The 24,978-nt window shown below is 39.1% G+C and overlaps 1 long non-coding RNA gene across 24 annotated transcripts in view; it reads left to right on the top strand.

Moving 5' to 3' along the window:
- Positions 1 to 24,978, top strand: part of LOC102159571 (uncharacterized) — a 595,399-nt gene that overhangs the window by 529,927 nt on the left and 40,494 nt on the right. For 11 of the 24 annotated variants that reach the window (XR_014839756.1, XR_014839751.1, XR_014839749.1 and 8 more), the window contains one exon: positions 639 to 718. The exons of 12 other annotated variants lie outside the window; for them this stretch is intronic. This is a non-coding gene — a long non-coding RNA (uncharacterized LOC102159571). Of the gene's footprint in view, positions 1 to 638; positions 719 to 20,563; positions 20,643 to 24,978 lie in introns of those variants that run through there. One more of the 24 variants, XR_014839762.1, reaches the window with a different exon arrangement.

Below are 24,978 nucleotides of genomic sequence, written 5' to 3'. Positions count from 1 at the left end.
AAAGCAGGAGGATTGTGAGGAAAGTGAAGATTGTATGACATAGACAAATTCAGAAAAACAATGTGTCAATAAAGAAAAGTCTAGAAAACATGATGACTCTGGTGTAATATGTAGAATGAGGAGTTACAACTTTTGTGGCAATTAGTAGCAAGTCAGACATTGAGATAGAAAAGGTAAGAATTAAAGATCTCAGGAATGTTATCAAAGAAAGTTTATTTCTACACAAAATAATCTGGGTGTTAGTGTGCAGATATCTTTATGAGGGAGTCTGCATGGTGTAACTTCCATAGTTACTGCCATTAACATTTTAAAATTTTCAGTCAAAAAGATTTGATTTTAATTATGATCCAAAATGTGCGGATTAGGTTTATATAATTCTAACATGATGATTTTGTGAACTATTTAAGGAGAATCAAAATTGTTTTTTGACATTATGTAGATAAAATAACCAGCTTGACTAATTTTTAAGTAGTTGTGTTGAAATTTGTCAAGCATTTTCTTTTAGCTATTTTTTCCCCTAAATTTATGAGCTTAACTTTTGTGAATTTCCAACTTCACTGTATGAAGACTATACTAAAGATACGTTTTAAATATATTCTTTTTATAATTAGTGTCCAACATTTACTTATTCCCTCCAGATTATCCCACACAGAGCTGATGGAATTACCTCATGATGATTTCAAAGAAAATTCTCTTCTCTAAACACTTTTATCCCAAGGTAAATTGATGGATTTCTAATGAATAAATTTCAGGAGGAAAATATCAACATTTTTATACTTCAATTCAGAGTATTTAATTCCCTCACCCTTAACTGTAGCCACCTGTCATTCTCAGTTTACCCAGTCATTTTTAACAATGGGAAATTATTATTATTTTTTTGATACAATGTCGATCACCTCTGTGTCATTTTGAGACCTAGCGTGTTTAGTTTGTTATGCCTGTGCAAGTGGGAGAAAAACACCACCATAAACATGTCTAATCCTGTCATTGGAGCTTTTCTTGGAATAATTGGAGTGTGATGATGGAGCGGGAGAAAAGAGGGGATGGAAATTGAGGAAAAGGGTCTCAGCCTGAATTTTCCAAATTGGCTATTTATCTGGTTAATTCTTCATCTTTCCTCATCACCATGTCTGAATTGAGAAAATCTTCCTAATGATAATAAACTATGTCAAGAACAGATGGCTGATTTGATGTGATGAAAATAGCTGTGTCAATTGAGGGTATTTTTTTCCTTACCCATTTTGCTTTTCATCACTCTGGGGTTGGTGGTTCATATGTTTTTTTTTTTTTTTTTTTTTTCCTCTTGCAGAATTTACCCTCAGCCTAATATAATGTGAATTTCTCCCCAAAAGCAATTGGGACCCTTTTCTCTGAAAGAAAGAAAGGAGAAGTGGCTCTTAAAGAAAAATTATCACCTTTCCCACCTTTCCTGCTTTAGTTAAGTTACTTTTGGAAGGATCAGTTTACGACAAATGTTTAGTGTCAGGAATTTTGCAGTTTCATAGGCCCTGACAGCTTGGCATGAGAAAGAGGTGGCATTATGTCAATTGTAAATGAGTATGCTATTTACATACTAATTAAACTTTGCACTAGTGGGGTGAAAGAATGTCATTTGGAGCACCCCACTTATTCTGTTTATATCATTGTTGTCTATTTAAACAGTCTATTGTTTGCCATGTCACAGCCTTATCCCTGAAATGCCATTTTTTGTAACCTTGCACTGCTTTAAAAAATATTACCCCACTGCTTTGCAAATCAAAAGAAATCAGCACATCTCAAAGCAAAGGGAATTCCCAGGTTCACCTTACTTCATAATAGCACTGAGTTTGATGATGATGATGATGATGATGATGATGATGATAGTAACAGCTTTTATCAATTGTTTCCTCTTTGCCCTGTCTATGGCATTTTGCTAAATACTTTTTATGTCTTAACCCATTTAATCTTCAAAATAAGGTGGGAATGGTTATTACACCCTTTTTTATTCCTGAGGAGGTTGTCGTTGCACAGTCTTGAGTGAGTACGTCAGGACTCCAGCGTCTATGCTGTTATCCACTCTAGGATTCTGCTTTCTTCTCTGCTGGGTCAGTGATGCACAGAGTGCTCCACTGCTGTTAGATGTGTTCAGGGTTACTGGAAACATACCAAGGGCAGGAATTTCATTCGTCCTCTAAGTCCACTTACTTAAGGAGGGACATGATAAACAATAAAGAACGTATGCATAATGCCCAGAATATTGTATTCCTTATTTATATCAGAATTCTATCACTAATCCAGGCTCACAGTACATACATATTACCCACTGCTCTTTAGTTGCATTTTATCCTGCCTTGTACCAAGGCAGGCAGGCCACCCCTGTCTGTTGGTGATGCTGTACCATAGAATCCCACATGTGCTCTAGGAATCTGACTCAGGAATACTGACAGTGTCTGTTACTTTATAAATTAAAAAGTGATTAATAGCCTATTGAGCTATTTTTTTCTCCTGCCTCACATCTGCGGAAGGTAGTTTATTGGATTTGGCTAAAAACATTTTTTCTCACTGGCTAAGGAGCAGAATCAACATTATGACATACCGGTGTGGGAGGTGGCTTAACAAAATTTGCAGTGATAAGGAGAAAGATCAGAACTTTTCCTGGCTGGCTCTGCTCAAATGAGCTCACCATCCCTGTGGATATTTATACCCCAGTGTTCAGAGTGCAGAGTTGGCATTCCTTGGCATTGTCAACAGAGTGCTGGTCTGTACTTCTTTTTCCTTTAAAAATGTCAGAAACAGAAAGCCTAGATAGTTGACATTGAAATAACTTGCCAAGAAAGGGTTGAACATATGATCCTTTATAGCTTTTTCCTCACTATTTTCAACAATCTTCAAGGTTGAAATAATTCCATAATAGAGTCAAAAATCCCAGGGAGGAAAAGAAAATATGTGTGTGTGTGTGTGTGTGTGTGTGTGTGTGTGTGTATACTTTAGCTCTCCATCATTCCACCACCATAGCATATTTCATGAAATGTGACAAAGTTTTGCTCCACAACCTTGCCAAAGGAAAAAAAAAATCTAAATTTTAAGCTGATAACTCAGATGGTTCCAAAGATATCAACTTGTGAAAAGTCACAATTTCGTATTGTGCTGAAAAGCCCCCTTACAACACAGGGACTACCAGCACTCTTTAATATCCAGCAGAGCCCCCTGCTGTGCTTTGTCAGTCACTAGCAACATCCAAGTCTTCCCCTAAAAGTAATTCACACTTTTTTCACAACACTGTTGCTTTAATTACCACTGAACTCTGCTGATGCTCAGGCAGGCCTGGAAGGACTAAGGGAGGGTCAGAGCCACAAAAGAAGCAAATAGCTTTTTTCCCTCCTTACTTTATTATTAACAATCCATCTTTGATGGAAATGTTCCTAGTTCTGAGGCCCAGACTTAACTCTGGGTCTCTTGGTGTATTCATTATCAAAAGAGACCCACGGATGCCATTCAAAGAGAGAGAGAGAAATATTACCTACAATCCTAATTAGAAATTAGAAATTTTGGTAAAGAACAGACATAGCTATTCAAAACTGGCAAGCAATGATTGCCTTTCTGCTGTAGATTTCATTTTATGCAAATGAACATAAATTTCATACCGAACTGTCTTGCTGGACAAATATCAATTATCTACTTATTTACTGCAGGCTCTTTTTTCAGGATTAGTTGACACAATAAATCATGTACCAAAGGAAACCACAGAACTGCCAAAATCTACTAATGCATAAAAGTGATACAAAGAGCCTCTGCTTTATAAATAATATGACAGCAATATGATAAACCTGGCATCTTATGTGTCTAAGGCACCTTTCATTGCATATCACACAATATTTTTCCAGTAAAACTGCCCTTATGAAACCAGTGTTCACAGTCTCCTCTATATAGAAAATGAAGATGCCTATTAGTAAACTTCATACATACCTTTTGGAAGAAATGAATAGGTCCGAAACCTTAGGTAAATTACTTAAAGGATTGCTAAGCTTTCTCTTGGCTTTAAAATTTCATGCTTAAAACACTATAATTTAATGTCACACTTGGAGTTCCTATTGTGGCGCAGTGGGTTAAGAACCCCACATAGTGTCTGTGAGGATGTGGGTTCAATCCCTGGCCTCATTCAGTGGGTTAAGGATCCAGCATTGCTGTAAGCTGTGGCGTAGGTTGCAGATGCAGCTTGGATCCAGCATTGTTGCGGCTGTGGTGTAGGCCAGCGTCTGCAGCTCTGATTCCACTAACCTGGGAACTTCCATAGGCTCAGCCATAAAAAGAAAAAAAAAGTCACACTGCAGGTTCGTCTAAGTCTCCTTAAGTAATTAATGCTACTGCTGTTTACCATTTACTGATTTATAATCTGCTTTGTCAACACAGTACAAGGTTGGGTTTAGCTGAAAGTATGGTGCTATGATAAATTAATAAATATAAGTGAAACAACCATTGGATCCTATTGTAGACCAATTGACTCCTATTTCAAGTCTTCTATAACTTGGTCCCAACCTTTTCATATAGATAATAGATATCCTTACTCCCATCTACATAAATTCAATGGTTCAAAACTCTGATTAATCATCAAAATTTTCTGGGATAAGGAGAACATTTAATAAATATGACATCTCAGCAATGGGGTGTAGAATCTGTTGCTCTAAAGGGTTCTTGAAGTTTCAGATAATGTTCTAGGCTTGGACAGTTTTCTTGAACCAAACTTTTCTGCTGATTTCCTTAATTTCAATGCCTATTTCCCAGCATCTTCTATGGAGAGCTTACTAATCTTTCCAAGTCCTAGTTCTCATAGCACACATTTCATGCAGCATTTGCTGACTTCTTCAGCTGGTAACAGTCCCTCCTTCTCAAAACCTGGGAGTATTAAATACCTTCCCCTAAGACTTAAACCTTCTATGACAAATTGCCATTACCCATGTTTTTCTCTTTCTCTTTTCTCATATATTTATCTTATTAAAATATAAGCTTTTTCATCCAAGATGTAGGTTATAATATTTGTCTTTGAATTCACATTATATAAAAGGATGCATTCCAACTGTCTATGTAATGGATGCCTGAATTTAATTTTATGTAGCATGTAAGACTGCAAACCAACTTGAAATGACTAGCTCCTGTTCATATATTCATTTATATGACACAAACATTGTGTAGCATACTGAATTTTTCAAAGGTATCTGAACCAATATATATACCTTCCTACCTGCTTTTTAAAAAAATGTTGACAAATGTGTTGAGAGAAATTCCCCCATTAAGAGGTGGGGTCTATGTTCTCTCACCTTAAACCTGGGCAGATGTTTAGAACTGCTTCACCTGAAAATAATGTGATGACAGTGACCCTTTGTGACCTCTGGAGCGAGGTCACTAAAACTAAAAAGTGACTCAGTTTCTCCCTAGATCTCTCTTTTTGGGAGCCAGATCTTGAGCACCCAGAAGTGACATAGAAGGGGTCTGGCTGCTCTGGATAAACCACATGAAGGGACTACATGGTGATGAAAAGGAGCCCCAGTGCTTTCAACTCCCAGCAGTTCTGATGGGACCCCAAACACCATGGAGCAGAGAGGAGCCATCCTAACTCTGCCCTAATTTCCGATGCAAAGAATTCCATAAGCGTGATATATGGCCATTTTATGCCAGTAAATTTTGGGGTAATTTGTTAACTCAGAAGTAGTCATTGGAATACCTAATCCCAGAGATCCAAAATGAGCAAGATAAACTCTATCTCTGCTCTTCTGAAGCTTGTATTCAATGACAAGAAACCAAAAGGAATACACAAACAAGATAGAAACCTTTCAACTTGTTAAACAATTCTATTCATTTTTAAACAGCTTTATTGAGGCATTCTTCAAGTATAATAAACTGTATATACTTAAAGTGTAAAATTTAATATTTTGACCTATAGATGCATCTATGAAACTATCACCAAGGTCAAGATAATGAACATACCCTTCACTCACCAAAGTTATTCCTGTCCCTTTGTAATCCTCTCCTGTGTTCATGCAACTGCTGATCTGCTTTCTTTCCTTTTAGTTTCATTTGCATTTTCTAGAATTTCATATAAATTTAAATTATAGAGTTTACTCTCTTTTTGTCTAATTTCTTCTACTCAGTACAATTATTTTGAGATTTATCTACTTGTTACAGGTATCAATAGTTACTCCTTTTTATTATAGAATACTATTCTATTGTATACCTATACCACATTGTCTTTATTCATTTGTGTTGTTTCTGGTTTTTAGCTGTTACAAATAGAGCTGTTGCTCCAAATATCATGTGCAAGTCTTTGTATGGACATATACTTTTTTTTTTTTTAGTAAATACCTAAGAGTAGAATGGTTTCTTCTCTGCACTGTAGCACAAGAACTCTCTCAAGTAAGTAAGATAGGGCAATCTTAGGGCTTACCTCATATGCTTTCTGTCCCTCAGAAATTAATCACTTTAGTTACTTAATGTCTAATGTCTTAAAAACTGCATATATATATATATATATATATATATATATATATATATATATTCTTCCTCATTTTCAGTTATTTCAGCTGGGACAGTAAATAATAAATGGTCCTTGTTACTCCACCTTGGTAATGTCTCCTTCTCTAAACTCCCTCTAGGTTAAGGATTTAAGAGACAGAAGAATATTTGTCTCCTCTTTGTGTCTCCTAGAAATTTACAAATGCAGTTGAACATTTGTATCATGAAGCAGAAGGCCTCTAGAGTCTGTCATAATGTCTAGTTTTGACTCAGGGTTCTGTACTTATTAGCTGTGTGACTTTTTACAAGTTACTTAGCTTCTCTAAGTCTTGGTTTTCTCATCTTTATAATAATAATAGCAATGATAACAATAGTAGGAGAAAAGATAATAATAAAAATAATAACTATTTCTTAAGATTGGTATAAGGTTAGAAGAGAACTTACTATGAAAAATACCAAGCACAATGTCTGGAACATTATAGGCTCTCATCATTGATAGACTTTTAGGAGCAGATCTCAAAACAGTGAGAAATTGTGTCAAACCCTTGGATGAAAGGAACATGGCAAACAGCCATAATATCATTGTATGGAATACTTAGTAATAAAGGTGGTTCCTCACACACTCTGAACAAAGGCTCTGGGTTTCATTGCCTTTTCCAAATCCCATCACTAGAGAATTGACATTCTGCAACCTTTACACACAAAAGCTTCAAGAAATTCAGTCAAATCATGTTAGGGATCTGGGAAAAGAACTTAAAGTTCGGTCAACAGAAATGATCCTCTCAGAGAAACTTGTTCTATCCACTAGGGCTGAAGGAGGTAGATGTGATGTGGAATCTAATGCAATTTGTAGAGTGAGTTTACAGAGGAAAGCTCTCCATTTTGAACTGATTGAGAGTTTTCTGATTGAGCAAGCTATATTATAGCCAGATGAGTAGGCTAAGACAGAGGACCAGCTTCTTAGGTTCAATTTTCTAGTGCATTCAACCTTTAATTAGGACAATATTGAATAGCTAGTTAAACTGTGTGCGTGTGTGTGTGTGTGTGTGTGTGTGTGTGTGTGTGTGTGTGTGTATAGGTGTGTTGTCAATGGAGAAATTAAGAAGCATCTCAAAGTTTTCCCTTTGCTTATAGCAATTTGAATCTTTATGCATGAGCTGGTAGATATGGACCATGTGGTCTGCATGGGAGTTTTAAAGATCTTCAGCTGCATGAAATTTTAAAAGACAAGTGTTAAAAAAAAAAAAAAACCAAAAACCTACAACTACTTTTCAAGGACTCTTATTGAAAACCTGAATAGATCAAATGCAGGGTCACCACATGCTCTGATGTGTTTGGGGCCTCCTGATACTGCCAGGCTGTGAGTCTAGTGAAGCACAAAAGAGAAGCTTTGGGGCCGAAATGGGATATATGGGTTGTAGGAAGATATTATTTTTACTTCTTTGTGCAATACTGTTTTCAGAACCAGGCAAAAGCTGCCCCTGCCTTGAGCCCTGTGCTTTGCTGAGCCTGTTTTGTTCCTTCTCTGGCTGTTTATAGTCCTCCTTAATGGGTCAAGTATCCAAAGTACCAAGGGACATCCCTAACCAGATAATGAACACTTGCCTGCTTCGAGGCCAACCTCTGAATACCCCAGACCTCCTATATTCCTACCCAAAGGCCCCAAGCCCACTTGTAGGGTCTGTGCAGGCCTTTCTCTTTAGTCCATTCTCTTAGAAGTAGACCTTTGGCCTCTGCACCCATGCTGGCTGTGCACCAAGCATGGAAATGTAGGAGGGCATCCACATGCACATGAACACTCTCACAGCCAAGGGATGAAGAGAGCAAGACATCAGTCAGGGGCTGGAGTCAGGTTTCCCTTTTCTGTCTATTCCAGCACAGACCTCCAAGAAGCCCAAAGATTCTAAATTGACACTTGGACTTCTCAGTTGTTACTACAGTATATCAGGCAAGATAGGAGGATAGATTCTATTTTTGTCAACACTTCACTAGACCGATTTGCAATGTTAAAATATTTTGATATATAGTATATGAACCTTGAATTCTTCCTCCAGATCTTTCAAATGTTAGGAGTAATCCTTGTTTTGTGACATTGTCCCAAACAGGTATTTCCTTCTCTCTTTTGCTTATCTACTTCATGTACAATGGTAAGATAAAACAGAAGTCAGAGGGACAAAACACTGATGAATCAGCCAAGTCCTTTTGTCCTAAGGTGACTACTTTATGATCTGCTTTGTACTTGACACTTCTACAGCCCTTAGAGGAAATGTAATGAAATGCTTTCCTTTGGCATCTTCAAAGGAGACAGTCAGCTTCAGAATCCCTGGATCCCTAGTCAGTCTTAGTATCTCCTTTATCCTCTCTACAAGCTACTTGAAATTCTCCCGATGGTGCATGGGTGCCAGTTTTTGATTTGCCCCTCAGAGATGTCATGTGATCTGACGACTTCTGTCACTATTTTCCTTTATCTTCCTTCCAAGAGCCCAGTGCTCTTGTTATCCACCACTTACATCTGGTGAGGCAGGGAGGGTTCTTCTCCACACATGTTGACTTCCTTCTTTTCTTCCTGGTTCACACTTACACCTTCTTAAACTTCAACATCTCAAGACTTCTCTATTCTTGGGAAGACCTACCTATTGTCATAGGGAAAAAGTAAATTTAGAATCATACAAAACTGGATTTCAATCCAATGCTTTGTTACTTACTGACTTTGGCATCTCACATAGGTTACTCAACTTTTCAGAGCCTCAGTCTGCCAGCAAACAGGTATAAAACAACCTGTTCACATGTCTGCAGAGATGACTCAGTGATGTAATTGATGTAAAGCAACCGGTGTGTTTCTAGGTCATTCCTAGGTCCCTATAGCACTTCTTCCTATATGTGTTCATAATATTTATAGCAAACCCCAGAGTAGCTGGAACAATGTAAAGACATCAGGCCATAAAAAATCTAATACATTTGAAGAAGGGTTACTAGTTTTTAGTGCCAGGATTTTAGAGTCCCTTCAGAAAAATATACTGAAGAGGTAGACTGAAACCAAATTGGGACAGACATTTTAAATTAAATGAAGAGATTTGACCTACTGTGATTTCTTAGAATTCCTTGAGTGGTTATGCAATCTTTCTAACTTCTTTAGATAAAAAATAATTAAACATCTTAGAACACCTCAACTTGATGTATACACGGTGATAACATGTTACCAGGGAAAGTGTTGGGATTTTGCTGCCTAAACCATGCAACAGCTTAGTTACCAAAGCATGCTTGCCACCTCATCAATGATAGGTTCTGAATAAATTTGCTTTGTTAAACATGGCATTATGCTTTGGATCCAATGAGTCTTCTTAATTGCCATTTTCCCCCAAACCAGATAAACTGCTTCATCAGGATTTTCCTCAGTGCTTGTGTTTCGAAATGAAATTCCTCCCAGTTGGGGCTAGTAATCTTTTAGCCACATACCCGGTTGGAGTTATTCCGGTGTGCACATGCTCCTTGCAAAAAGGAAGAAGGCAAGCTGCCAATCAAAAGACTAGTTGCGTGTTGCAGGCAGAAACCAGACTGGTTGGTGATAATTGTTGGCATAGTGCCCAGTACAGTGCCCTGTACACAGACATGCTCTAAAAATGCTTGCTGGGTCTGGTCAAGCCTTCCATATTCCAACTAAGAGTCCTCCTTTGAAGATGTGACATTGGTTCAACCTAGAACTAGAAGGAAGGCAGCAGTATGGACAGTCTCCAATTAGCTAGAAGATTTTAATCTGCTTTGCAGAACTAATCGAATGGTTGTGCTTCCCCAGTGTTCACATGAATTGCACCCTAGCTGGAGGTTAACGGACTAAACAATAGCGGCAGCAATTAAGTGGATGTAAATGAATGTGATAGGCTAATTCTCACAAGGAGAACATCAATGTGTCAGTGTCAATGCACTGGCGACTGGAATGAAAGAGGAATTGACTGGGATGAAGGTAATATGTAGCAATTTTGCAGGGATGTCCAGGCTTCAACTTGACTAGTTGGGAAATTCTTTGGATGTAGGCAGGAGGAATAAAAATAAGTAATGACAACAGTCCTTTTCTGTATATCGTCTTGTGGGAGGGTGAGAAAGAAAATGCCACACATTCACAGAAATGCATTTAAGGTATTATACCTCATGGTATACCTTAACTATGAAATAGATTGTTGGATGTGGAATTGAGTAAAACATAAATCTACCTACTATAAGAAGAAGGACAGTTTCATAACCTGGCAAGCTGAGAATTCAAAAGAGGACAAACTTCCCTGGCCTTTTTCATATTTGGAAATGGAGACTGATGGACAGAATAAACAGACTATAGCAGTTTATTGCTTCAGGGTTTCAGCAGAGTCTAGAAAAGACAGAAGTGGGAACTTCAGGTTTTTCTTAAGTTCTGTTCTTCAGCACTTTGATGATTTTAGGAAATTTCCACATCTATAGAATAGAGTGTGGGGCTTGGAGGGAATGTGAAATCTGTGAAGGTTCTGTCAGTTCTTTCTGGTTAAAGCATCTGCAAACATTATGTGAGCTGTTTGAAAGGAAAGTATTGTATGAATATAATGAATAGAGCCTGATGCCCTGCCTCCTGCTTCTTGGGTCATCTCAAAGGACCCCTTAAATCCACTGAGTGAAAAAAGGTCTGTGTCCACTCTTCAGATAGGGGGTGAGCTACCTTCTACCTTTCCTCATAAATCTGCAGAGGACATTCCTGGGTGTATTAGCTCCCTGGTCCTAAATGGACATATCACAGATGGGCCCTCTTGATATCACAGTGCATAGCTTGTCAAAAAATCAAATGATGGAGAAGAGTAGACCAGATGTGTAAATGAAGAAAGGGAATCACAATACAACACTTGGGATAAAATGTAAGTCTGCTGAAGAGTCATTTCTCAAAGGGCAACTGAGGCATTAGAGTAAACCAGGGGAAACGGGGCAAGACAAATAGATTGGTAGATTGAGAGAATGAAAAATAAATAAAACAAAGCAAAACATCTATTACCTGGAAAATAAAGGTGGATATATTTATTTATACTTCAAGTATTTTAGATATTAAAGAGAAAAATTTGGTCATGGCTGAAAATGGATCAGACATCTGAATATTTCCCTTGTTTTGGCTCAAATTCCAATTCTTATGTTAATGTAAAGAGTATGAAGGAAAGATGGAAAGAAGGAAGGAAGGGAGGGAGGAAGGAGAGAAAAAGAAGAAGAAAAGAAAAAAAGAAAAGAAAGGGGTCTAGGGTAAAACCTGTGGCCATCGTCAATGTTTGAAAACTACTTCTAGATATGGAAGAATATTTGCTCATTTTCCTAACAATAACATAACAGGTATATAATCTACGAATATTCAAGGGTGATAAACCAGAATTGACAGCAATATGCGGTCATTAATGCCAAACACTAGCCTATGCAGTCTTTGATCTTTATCTAAGATAAAATAATTAAACAGATTATTGAAGATAAAATGATTAAAATGGATAGACTGGCCATATTGAAAGCCATTCTAGTGGGCCTGTGACATCATGCCTACATAGTTTTTTTTCTCTAGTAGCAGGAGAGACTTACAGGATTTATTGCGAATTCAAGTTTTTTTCACCCCAGATTTCTCGCATGTCTTTCTATTGGATGAATGGTAGCATATTCTCTTTATTTAGAGAATGATAACAGAGCTGCGTCATTCGGAGTATGAATTTCGATTGGACTACACTGGACCAGGTGTGCTCACAGGACAAGTAGTGTGTACACACCACTTATATACCATCCCAGTCTTCTGTAGGTGGGCAGGTGACATATTAGCCTCTTCTAGAACTCAAAACATTCTTTCTCAGATTCTCAGGATTCTGTTCCAACTGCTGTGGACCAGTCACTGACTTCTCCACATGTGTTGTGAGGTTAATGAACAAAGACAAGTTGCTTTTTTGACCTCAGTGTGTAGAAGCCATCAAGCGTGCTTTCCCAGTTTCCATTACTTGACACTCACTTCTGACACATGAATCATATTTCAACATACAAGTGCACAGGTTCGATATGAAATACACCTATCCCATGTCCTTGGCAATGTGTGCCGACTCATTGGGGTTGGAATTTACAGAACTGGGTTCCTGCAACATTCCATCTAGGTCTGTAAACTCTAGTGAAGTGAACTGAACTGAAGCTAGAAGCTTTCTAATTGATCAACAAAACACTTCTAAGGAACATAAGGGACTTTTCAGTAGTCTAGTATGGAATTTTAAAAAACGAAGTCACGGTGTTTAATAACTTACTAGGGAATGCAGTCATCCTCTCTTCTGCCCAGCCCCCTCCCTCCATGATCTTTATTAGCTTTGTCCTGACAATCTGACCTTCCTGAGCTCTACCGGGTCCTGACAGCCACATAAAACCCACAAACAAATAGGATACCAGTGCAGCCTTTTCAGATTTAGGATCATGTTCAAGCTTATGAATCAGATTTTTCTATGTGTGGACATGACAACTATGGAAAAACTGTAATTTAGGACATATTCTCTTTATCCTTTTATGTAGAATTTCACTTTAATGTGATGCAAATGACAGTAAGAAATACATTCAGTGAATGTTAAAGCCTTCCCATTAAAAATTCTGTATGCATTTTACATTCTAATTCATGTACAGTCAAAAACCCTGATAAAATCACAGTGCTGATTTGACTGCTGCACTTATCGTATTAATGAGGATACTTTATGCCTTTTGAAAATTGGGATATGGTCCATTATGTGATTGTAAATGATGTGATTGTATCACATAAATTTGTTATTCAATCCCACCCCTCCCTCCAGTCAGCTTTGTATATAAGAAGATTCATTGGTGAGCCAGAACCGAGCCTGGAAAACTGAACTGCAAATTAGACTTTTCTTCTTTTGTCTTTATTTCCATTTATAGAAAAGAATATAATAAACATGCACGTGTGTGTGTTTGTGTGTGTATGAGTATATACGTGCTTTTTTCTTCTTCTTCTTTTTAAAAATTTCCCTAAAGCCACTGGGAAAAACTTATCAAGGAAGTCAAAATGAAAAAAGGAAACAGCCGGGCCTGAGGCTCCTGGAGATTCGTAGCCCTTTCCCCATCAGCCACCACAGCCTCCTTCCACTTCTTGGCCAGTTATGGATTGACTATTGCTGGGAAATCTTCCCTCCTCTCTTCTTACGACAAGTGAAAGCTTTGAGAACAGTTCTTGGCCAAGGTTTCCTGCTTTTGAGTTGTGTTTGCATGCCTACAAATGTGCACTCCTCTTCCTATTGATGTATTTTTCTGTCTTGCCCGCCTTATTACTCATCATTACTCCCGGGAGCACCCAGTGGGGATGATCTGTGAACACAGATGCCAGAATCCTTTGGCTTCTTTCTGCTCCTGTACCTTCTGTTTCTGAATCTGAGGCATAGATGTCTACCTTGGTAAAGGTCAAAGAGCTATTTTTTTTCCCCTCCTGCCCATCGCTAATGACATAGACGCCTTACCTGACATCAACATCTCCAGAGTCCCCACAGAACAAATTAGAGCCCTGACCACAGAAGTGGCTTCAGAAACCTCAGATTAAAACAAAGAAGGGGACCCCCAGCCCACGGCAAGACGGAGGAATAGCTGTCACAGCCTCCCAGGGCTACACTCTTAATTGTCCCTTTAATGATGGCCCCTCGTCTTATCTTGTGATCATCTGGAGAATCCCACAGATGGAGGTGCCTTCTGCTTGTCCAATCCCTGGCAATTGTCAGTTGTTGCCTGTACCTCTGTGTTTCTTAAACATTTGGTTTGAGATTCCTGAGCACTTCTTTTTCTTTATTCCTGAAAAAAAAAAAAAAAAAAAAAATCTCTTGTTGCCCGGAACCTGGAGGAAGTGGCAATGCCCTTCACAAAGGTGTGGAGTCCTTGAGTTTGGAAATGCAAATGCCTGAGTCCTTCTCCCCAACCTGGCAATCTTCCATTTTGGACCCTTGTTCTTATTCATCTTGGAACCTGACCTTTAGGCTTTATCAAGTGCTATATTTTCCCAGACCTCAGCTGTAGTGAATGAAACTGCTTTTTTTTTTTTTTTTTTAAGGTCTGTCTCTGTCATGTTATAACATCAAAAATACAGCATCATGTGTTCCTTCCACCCTGTTCCCATTCAAAAGGAGAGATGCCATAGGGAATGATTTGCATAGAAGAACACAAATAATATTATAAATTTTATTTTGTAAATGGCTTATGGGAAAACATAAGTTGCTTGACTATGATATACTGAAGGATCACAGGAGGGTCTTTCATGATGGGAGGTAGGTTTCTTGCCTTATTTCAGATTCAAGGCCAATAAGAACTTTATACAATCTTCTGGACAAAGCTTGATACATCCTAATCTCTGCAAATCCACTCTGTTCTGTTCACCGCTCTCCTTATTAATCAGTTCTACAGAGCTGTACCCTTCTCAGTACTGTTACACACACTGCATTTTTATGCTTCTGTTACTGAGTGGCCTTTTCTATATTTTTGCTTTATCTTGCATTCAATTACTCACAGCTTGGTCTATAGAATCGGATACCATCGCTGCTTCCATTTAGGCAACTGCATATTATGTCATCTTGCTTCATATATTTTACTTCTCTCTCTTTTAGGAGGAAGCTCATTTGAGATGTCTTGGCTCTGCCTTTGGGGAGAAATTATTTACCTTCTTTCATTCAGCCTGAAATTTGTCTCCTCACTCCCTTTGTTAATAAAAATTAAAAACAAAAACCTTATTTACATCTCCTCAGATCCTATTCATTAGCTCAATTGTTGTAGTTTTAAGAAAGACCAAGTCATTTTCTTGCTTTTGATCATTGCTGGTCTGTTTCATGGGGTTCGCAAAGCCACATTCACAAGTCTGCCTACTTTCTTCAGGAAGCTTTTTTCTTTTTCGCTGATGCGCAGCATCGTGGACGTGGTCCATTTCCCTTTCACACAGAGGAAATACGGCTAAACACCCCCCAACCCATAAGGGAGCAGAAAAAGATATGAGGCCTGGAAGTATTGCTTATCACCTTGGACTCTATATCTGAGTCTGAAGGCAGCTTAGCCATACCTGGTTCTATAAGAATGTGCCCTGATTTTTCTTCCCTTGTCTTTTCTAGCGTTTTAAGAGTCCCTTATATTTTCCTATCCAAGATGGATCTCCCCTTTGCTCTGTGGCAATGCTGAGTAAATCAGGGTGTGGAATATTACCCACGCAAGCCACTCTCTGAGAGGTATTGCTGGCTGAAGCCATGCTGTTCATATGCTATTCTATACCCAACTGTGGATAATAACAGAATTGATTTTACTGGAGGAAAGACAAAGGAACCTCAGGGCTGCTTTCTGCATTACTTTGTTCTCAGGTTATTCTGCTCTGAATGGTAAGCTCTCTCACTAAAATAGTGGGTCACATTTAGCTTCCTTTATGGCAAATCCCCTGTGGGGAAGCTTCTGGCATTGGGAGATGAGGTGTTACTGTTATGTATGCATATGTGTGTGTGTTATCAAGTTATAGCATGAGTAAGCTTATGTTTGCAACTCCCTATAAATAATTTTTTAATTATTCTATTAAGAAAATAAATATTAAGCTGGAGACTAAAACTTGGCTTTCAGATCCTCTAAAAGTTGAGTTTGAAGAAGATGATTGTTTAATAAATTGTAATATGACCGCAAGTAAACCAACCTACATAAATTATAAGGGCAGTACTGCTAACAGCCACTATAAATTGAGTGGTTAATACTACTCATGCATGTTCCAGTTGCTTCATGCTTTTTTAATTCACTAAATCCTTACATCAACCCCATTAGGCATATCTTACTATTATCCCTTAAAAAGGGCTCGAGGTAGAAACTGAGGTATGTAGAGAAGCTATTTTCCTTGTTCAAGCCATAGGTGATAAATGGCAGATCCAAGAGTCAGACTAGGTACACTGGCTCCTAAGTCTTGACTTTTAAACACTATACTTGCTATTTCATTAAGAGAAAAATCTATAACCTCTTGCTTAGTGAGCATACAGTCAAAAAGATATTTTACACATAATTTAGGGAAATTCTGATGAAATAATGTGCAACTGTAATGGTTTCTTTCACTCCTGGTACCTTATTTGTGATTCTTTCAAGTGAGTATCCCTAAATGTTAAAATAACAAGTTTTTTTGAATAATGTAGAGAACTCAGGAAAGTTAATAATATTAACAGCTGTTATCTTTAGACAAACAAACAAAAAATCCAAGTCTGGTGTATTTGTTATATGATTCCTTGCATGATTACTTTCAATTTGCATCTCTGTCTCACTCCTTAGGTTCTGTTGATGCTTACTGAGGCCTTTATGAAGGTGAGAAGGTACACACCCATTGACAGTGTCTCTGGAAAGTATATAGAGAGAATTAACAAGAAGTCTCAGATTTTGCCGGTGCTTAAAACGTGCATTACCAGATGTATGTCCTAGGGCTGAGCTTCACCATCAGAGGTTTTCAAAGAAAGATGCTGAAGGTTTAAGAGTCCACCCTCACATCAACTTTCTGGGCATTGTTCATGTCAGGTGGGATTCTTTACCTCAGTAAACCCGGGAGCTGCCATGAATGTGCTAGGGATTCCTGCATATACACAGACAAAGAATGCATTAGATGGCCTGGAATTTTGAAAGTTCAAGGAATATTGGATTTTATATATTATCTATTCCTTGCTGAAGATAACTTGTTTCTAGGACATATAACATTAAGCATAGGAATAGAATGTTCTGTTGATCTTGAACAAATTTACCCATCACAGTGTATGAAAATGCATTAAATTGGTAGTCAGAAATTACAAATTAGTGCAAGTTAGCATAAGTATCACAAAGCTTTCAGTAGGGGGCAAAAAAGTCTTTATATCTGGTTTTAGCTCCAAAGAAGTCTTCACTATTGAATCAATACATCAGATTAAGAATAAGTAGAGTCCCAAAGTCAAACCATCCTATCAAAATAATTATCTTTAATTAATATAATTATTGATCATGTAGTAGAAGTCACTGTCTAGATGATATAAGGCTTTTAGGATTTCATGGGAATGCTTTACAACTTAATTATGTTTCCCTGGGAGATTATAACATAATTCAATTTATTTTTCCCATGTGCTTCATCAATCATTATGTGAATAGAAGGAATATCAGAATCTCATTTCTATGTCAATTCCTGCCGAATTTACGCAAGTAGTACAGAGCTGATTAGAAGACACAGTCCATCCCACGTAGGGATGATCCCCTACTTCAGTGCAGTGTTGGTGCCACATGCTGTTGGTTTTGTAGTATGTGGTGAGGCTAACTTCAAAGAGCCTGAGATAGCTGTGTTCCAGCTTTTAGAGCAGACCAAGTCAAGGGCTATGAAAGTTTCCTTCTTAGATGTGTTAGGAGCTGTGCTCTTCTCTGGGTTTTGGTTTGCTTATCCAAGGAGGCAGAAGTTGCCTAAGTTTTCTTAAACTTGCAAAGCTCAGTGCTCTGGTTTTGCTTGCAGTTTAGCTTTCCAAGTGTCTACAGGGGTGCATCTCCAAGTTTAAGGTCCTTAGGAATCACTGAGGATCTTATTTGAATGCAGAATCTGATTCAGTAAGTCTAGGTGGGACCTGGGTTCCCACCTTTAACAAGCTCCCAGGTGATGCTGGAGCTGCTGGTCTGTAAGCCACACTTCTAGTAGCAAGGGGCAGATGAGGCACAGGGTCGGGAGGGGGGGGGCAGGAAGGCAAGCTCTTCATCTTCCTTTGGTAACACATCCATTGGCTTCCCTCCCAGATCTGGCATTCTAAACTTCCTTCTGCATAGCACTGTAAGACACCTCCTCTTTCTATTTCCACCAAGCAGAAATGGGGTTTCAAGAAGACTGAGTGTGTCCACATGGAGTACCAAAATCCCTTCTCCAAAAGGAAACCACAGAGCTTATCAGGAAAGATGTGTGCCTCTAATATCAGCCATCGCCAGCCTGCTGAACTATGAAATAAATGAGGTGGAGTTTAATTTTAGGGTCTACAAATTTGTAATGTGTTCATCATTCCTGTTGCCATTTTGCATGGCAGGATGAAGTTGACAGACATGTTTTGTGAGGAGAGCTGCATTTAAGTTCTGGTTTAATGAAGCACTTGCATCCCCTCCCATCCCTCCTCTAATCTCTGCTCTCAGCCACGACAGAAGAGAGATGCCACTCGTGATAGAGGTTTTCACAATTGGAAACTGCCTCTCTTGCCTTCCTAGGGGCGGGATCTTCGGGGGATTTTCCCAAGCCGGACTGCGGGCCGGTCTCCCAGCAGAGGGCGCACTGCCCCAGTGCCTTGGCCCCAGAGCAGTTTCCTCCTCTTTTGGGATTGACTGTTCTCCCAGTAGGCTGGTTAAGAGCTGCAGGAAGGTCAGAAATGGGCTCTCACCAAGAGAGGAGATGAAGAACATTTTAAGGGAGAAAATCAAACCAAATCATTTCAGATCTGAATCAGTGACTTTTAAAATGAAAGGTCTACCTGGTTACTGTTAATGGGCAGTTTTTCCTAATTCTCAGCGATTCCAAGACAAACTTTTCTTTCTTAAAGCTTCCCTGAACCTTGTATTGTCCAGTATTTGTATCTTTCACTTTAATGAGTGCTAAATAAGAATTATATAAAGAATTTTAATAATTCTCACTGGACAGTTAATTAAGCAGTGAGAAGCCTTTAGAACTGTTACTTGTCCTGCCTTTTACAGACAAGTGCTTCTGCAGATTCCAAGGAAAGAGGTCACATTTATACATATATATAAAATGATGTGTGGGTTAGTAATTTTTCTCAGTAACAAATGGCCTCCCTAACGAGCTGAAATAGTGAAATAAAAATCCACCTTTTTGTGGCCCACTTTCCCTGAACTCTTCTCTCCACTTTCCTTAAACTTCTTTGCACAGGAAATGAATTCCCTCTACCTTTGGGGGTCGGGGGTGGGGGTGGGGGGGTAAAGAGTGCTTGAATGGTTGATCTCAAGTTTTCCAAATGTTCTATTCCTCTCTAAATCATATGGGCACGACCCAGACCAGTCATTCATTACAACCTTCTTTTCTTTTCTTTCTTTCTTTTAAAAAACAGCTTCTGTTTTTCCTCATTTTTGATGGATCCTACCACAAACTTCAGCTAGAGTGAGTGCAGACGACCATAACATTACTCTCACATAGAGGGTATTTTATTAAGTCCAGCAGTTAAAAATGTACAAAGTTCCTTGTAATAATCCATTCATTCTGTTCTCGCCTGATTCTTGGAGTAAGCCTGCACAATTATTCAAATCCCAGCTTTTAGCTACAGCATACACCTCGCCATGGGGCTATGCCTCTGTAATCTTGCTTTGGTCTTGCATGTCAAATGGAATTAACTCCCATAAGAAATGTGTGCGAAGACAACCCAAAGTGTCTAATCCTGCTGCTGTCTTAAATTTCTGAAACTCTGAGCTGTCATCTTTTTCTATTGCTTTGTTGAAGTTCTCACTTATGCTTCAGTCCAGCCAAAGCTGAAGTTTAGGAACATTTGCATTTTTATATATTTTTTTTCAGTTATGCTCTCTTTTGGCCTTTTCACATGTTCTCTTTGTAGTAGAAGGTTTTTTTTTTTTTTTTTTTTTTTTTTTCCTTCCTTCAAATTCCAAGACCATTTTATACACAGTGGAATTTCAGCAGGAGGTGAATTCACTTTTTCTGAGAGTGTACACAGGTTTAAACACAGACAACTCTAGGTTGTGAAGATTCACAAGCCAAATCCAAAGAGATATGGGCAAGGGTGTGTGTGTGTGTGTGTGTGTGTGTGTGTGTGTGTGTGGTATGAGAGAGGAGAGAAAAACTAATGATATCATTATTACTATACCTTAACCACTCAACCTAGCTAATCACAAAAACTAATTCTGACTCAATTGAATCTCAAACTGCATCATCTCCTTCATGAATAAAATGCTTGGTGAAATGAGCTTGGTTAGTCTACTTGCATGTCATATTAAGAGTAGATTAGCTTGGCGAATTTCAGGGGCTCTCTTCCTTCTCTAGGGGACATACTGTTTTAAAATACTTTCCTCTTCCTTCATCACCATATCCTGAACTCTATATACCCTGTCCTGTACTTCCTAGACACGAGGAATCTGGAAAAATACTCAGTATCTGGAACACAAAGCAAGCACTTAAGTATTTGTTGAATTCCTTTGAATAGGTAAGAACAGTTTATTCTATTCTTTCTGAGTGACTTATCCTATTGCCTCAATTTATAAATTATATCTCTCAGTCTGGATATGAAAGTTACCTGGGTTTTCCTAAACTTCCCTCACAGCCTGTGTGTTCATGTTTTTAAAGCACCAGTTACTCAGCACTGTGAATGTTTCGAGGTGTCTTGACTAAGTGAGGTGTGGAAGGGTAAAACTCGGACTTGGTGTGGTGGATATTTAATAAGTGGTTAACTGCAGCATTCTTTATTTGAAAGTTAATTAAGGCCACTAGCTGACTAGGCTTGTGCAGAAAACATGTTCATGGTTTAGCCATGGAAACAGTCACAACAATACTCAGCCAAAAATAATGGTCTTAAGAGACAGTTTTACTGATCATTCTTGAATGTTCATGGTTTGTTTTAATAAAAGGATTTTCACATTTTGGAGAAAAGACCCAGTTATACCAGCTCCTTTTGAGACTTGAAGGTTGCACTTATGCCCAGGCCAGTAGAAATTAAGATGAAGAGTGATATGAGGGGACAGCCACCTGACCAAATTGTGTTTGTAAAGCTGTGTTCAAAAATGTCTCTTTTAAGATAATCATCTGTTATGTTCTCTTGAGTCTTTGCTGTTAATAATGACCTTTATTATGTAAATGCAACTAGTTTGGGCAGAGATAAGTTAACTCTCTAGCATCGAACAGCTTATTCTTTCCAAATTGGGTTTGAGTTTGTAGAAGAGCCCTCCTTTACTGACAGACAGTAGAATTTGACTTATGTTTCTGTGGGCTCATTGTTTCTTCATGAGGAGAGTCCTGTAATAAGACAATATATTTTACTGTACAATGTATTACTTTGGCTAATAGGATCGAAAAACACATTAAATGTAAATGTCTTTTCAGCATCAAACATCTGAATGCTATTCTAGGATCCAGTGATATTTAGTGAAGCTGAACTAGGTGAAGCAGTGATACCAGGCAAATGTGATGAAAGCATAACTAGGTAAAGTGGTATCAAGGATGCCAACATGATTCTGGGGCTTGGTTGTGCTGGTTGATGTCAAGTTGTTTTTAATGCAATAATAAGAATTCTGTTTGAAATCAGTCTGTAATGACATACTGTAATCTTGAGCCATGAATCCTTCCATTTAATTTTAAACTATCTTACTGACATTTGAGCATATCGAGTGCAGGTTTTACAAGAATCCATCCCTTGCCTTCCCATCCATTTGCACTCTGATGGGGCTTTCTGGGCATATCTCGAGTGGAATTTTGAGGTCAAGTGACACTTCATCCTTGGCAGGACTTGGTAAGAGGAAAAATGACACAACAGAACAAGTATTCTCACCACCTTCCAAGATCTATACGTCATATCTTGCTAATGCCATCACTGAACCACATGGAGATCATAGCCCAGTCTTAGAGCCATAACAGTTCAGGTCTAGATTTAAAACATCTGCCTTTTTATCCTGGCCATCTTAGCATCAGAATATTCTAGACAAAATGGACCTGGAGTTGTCAGCCCTTCAAGTTCTCACTTGTGGCTCTTTTTAGCCCCAAATGAGCTAACATACAGTCTCTGCCAGTGTCAGTTGAGGTTTTCAGGTACCATTTTTCTCATTAAATGAATACCATTTTTGTTGGTTTGTTCCTCTTCCTTCCCCCTCTCCTTTCATTTTTGTTATTTGTTCTAATTTCATGTGAGATGCCCAGCATCTGACTATAATCAGGTGAAGAGGCTCGGGAGACTTCCAGCAAGAGCAGGTCTCCTGAAAAGGGCCTTTTGGACATAGCAGAATGAGCCTTTATTTATTATCGCAGGGATAACAAAACCAGGAGTGAGCAGGACTGTGCAGCAGCCGTCCTTTTTAAGCAGCAGCAAGTTAGTGAAATGCCTCTGTCCCTTGGGTGTGAACAGACCGCCCCTTGGCTCAGTGGTCCTGCTGTCCCTGGCTACTGGCTCTCTGGGCCAACAAAAACAAGCATAACAAAACATACAGAGATCGTGTCAACAGAAACCCTCTCTAGGAGCTTAGCATTGGGAAGTAGACTGGATTTGCAGGCCATACAAAGGCTTTGGGCAAGGTTTCATTGGCCATGGCCTCATACCCAATGCTGTGACTTCTGTCCCGAGGAGGGACAGACAGCTGATAAGCACATATGATTAATTTGTCCATGATTCCCCATGTATCACATGAAGAATATTAGAGAGGAATAAAGACTGTACTTTGCAAAGAATTACCTGGGTTTACATTCTAGGTTTTTACTCTGAGAACATGATTCTCTTTAAGTCTCAGTTTCTTCATTGATCAAACTGGGGAAAGCAGAAGTTCCCATTGTGGCTCAGTGGTAACAAGCCTGATTAGTGTCCATGGGGAGTGGGTTTGATCCCTGGCCTCGCTCAGTGGGTTAAGGATCTGCCATTGCCTTGAGCTATGGTTTAGGCTGCAGACACTGCTTGGATCCCGCATTTCTGTGGCTGTGGTGTATGCTGGCAGCTATAGCTCTGATTCAGCCCCCAGCCTGGGGACTTTCATATGCCACGGATGTGGCCCAAATAAATAAATAAAAACTGGGGAGAGCAGTATTTTCTACTCTGAGTGTGGCAAACAAATGAAGCACAAATATGTGTTATTATTGAGAAAAATAGCACAATATTTATACCAACATAGTTTGGTGTGTGGAGCCAAGCATGGATGTGAACATGCTTGAAAAATAGGGAAGCCCTGTAGAAATATAAGATATTATTATCATTCATATGATTATTAGCTTCAAACGATTAGGTCAGTTTTCTGCACAACAGAAAAGGGGTGGTGATCCTCATTCCCAAATTCAAGCCTGGATCTACCACCCCCAGAGTTTTTCCTGCTTTCTTGCAAAAGAGGATGCTGCTCTTGTCTGCTTCTTCACTTCACAGAAATGCCACAGAACAGCTTAGTAAGAGGCGACGGAAGGCAGAATCCCCAGGGTCCTTCATGCAGCAGATATTACAATAAGCAATTATCTTGGGTATTTAATGTTCATGTGCAGTGTGTTTCCAGGGAGGGTTGAGAAAAAGTCAAAAGTTCATGATTGTCTGTGGTTTAGTTCTTGCAAGAGAGAAGCATGATGAAGTGGGAAACTGACAGCTCTAACCTATCCGATGATAACCAGTGTCACCGGCTCTATGGTTTCTTCAGGATGTGGAGATATTAGCTTTTCTGTAGTTGGTAGCCAAGTAGGTATTTGGTCAATGTAGTTGCTTCATTCTGCCTCAGACATCTGCCTAAGACTTCTATGCATAAAGAGAGATAATAGACTCCTTAGGAAATCAAGGTAGTGCAGAGGAAGAAAGAAAAGAACTGATCAAATCTATGGCTCAGGCATGTTTGTTCTCTGTAACCCTATAGCATTTAACCCAGGGGCTGGCGGGGGTTGGCTTTGTTGAGTATGGCATGGTTGAAAATAGTTGTGGAAGACTGAGACCATGCCATCTTTTCCTTTTTCTTTTTCTTCTTAAGGTAACATTTCACTCTTAAACCTATACAGAACCTATCACAGTGCCATATACAGAGTGAGTACCCAGTGCTTTGGGGTCCCCAAAGAAAACCGTCAGAACATTGAACACTCACCTATGAAATAAAATAGAAGGCCCTGGAAGTGTTAACAATGTCTAGATCATGGACAGAATACAGTAGGGGCAGGTTCCTGGCAGCCTGTGGAGTAACCAAACCCTTGAGCTTTTAATCATCACTAGGGGAGGACTGGCATATTCTGAGGCTCAAGTAGCAGCTGCCTTTGCAACCCACCTCCAGAAACCTATTTGTGTGGGAGCTAGGGGGAATGGAAAAGCAGAAAGTAGAAGCTACTTACATTCTGTGTGCCTCTGGGTCCTCATCTGTAAGATGGGCTCTATAGCTTTTTGAGTCCCAGAGTCATGGGAAATGAAGGTTAAGCCTCATCCAGTTACCTGGCTCAGAGGAAGCACTCAACACAAAAGGAAGTGATTTTTTTTTTTAATTGGGAGGGAGCACATAACTCTTGTCTTTGGAGGGCCTCTTCTCTCTCCCTCTCTGTCTGTCTCTTCCTCCCAGCCTTTGAGGCATTTTTGTAATAATTGGCTCTGGGGCTTGGCATCTATCTGTAGAGAAATACTTTTTTGTGAAAGGGCTCTGAGGTGGTGGTGTGAGGCATTTATTAGTGATCTAAGGCAACATAAGTTGCCTCTGGTGTTTATTGACTGTTTCTAGCTGGAGGCACAGAAATGCACAGGCACTAAAGGGTGAGTTACTGTTGGTTGCTACTCTCTGGGCCAGCAGGGACTTGGCCAGCTCTTGGAGGACAGTGTGTCTTGCATCAATCAACAG

The sequence above is a fragment of the Sus scrofa genome, chromosome 3 (assembly GCF_054392235.1).
Source record: "Sus scrofa isolate SSC_HxYL_T2T_F1_AM1 chromosome 3, Sscrofa_HxYL_maternal_Yorkshire_Landrace_v2.0, whole genome shotgun sequence".
In the NCBI taxonomy this organism is placed as follows: Eukaryota; Metazoa; Chordata; class Mammalia; order Artiodactyla; family Suidae; genus Sus; species Sus scrofa.
This window is presented reverse-complemented; position numbering and strand designations above follow the sequence as displayed.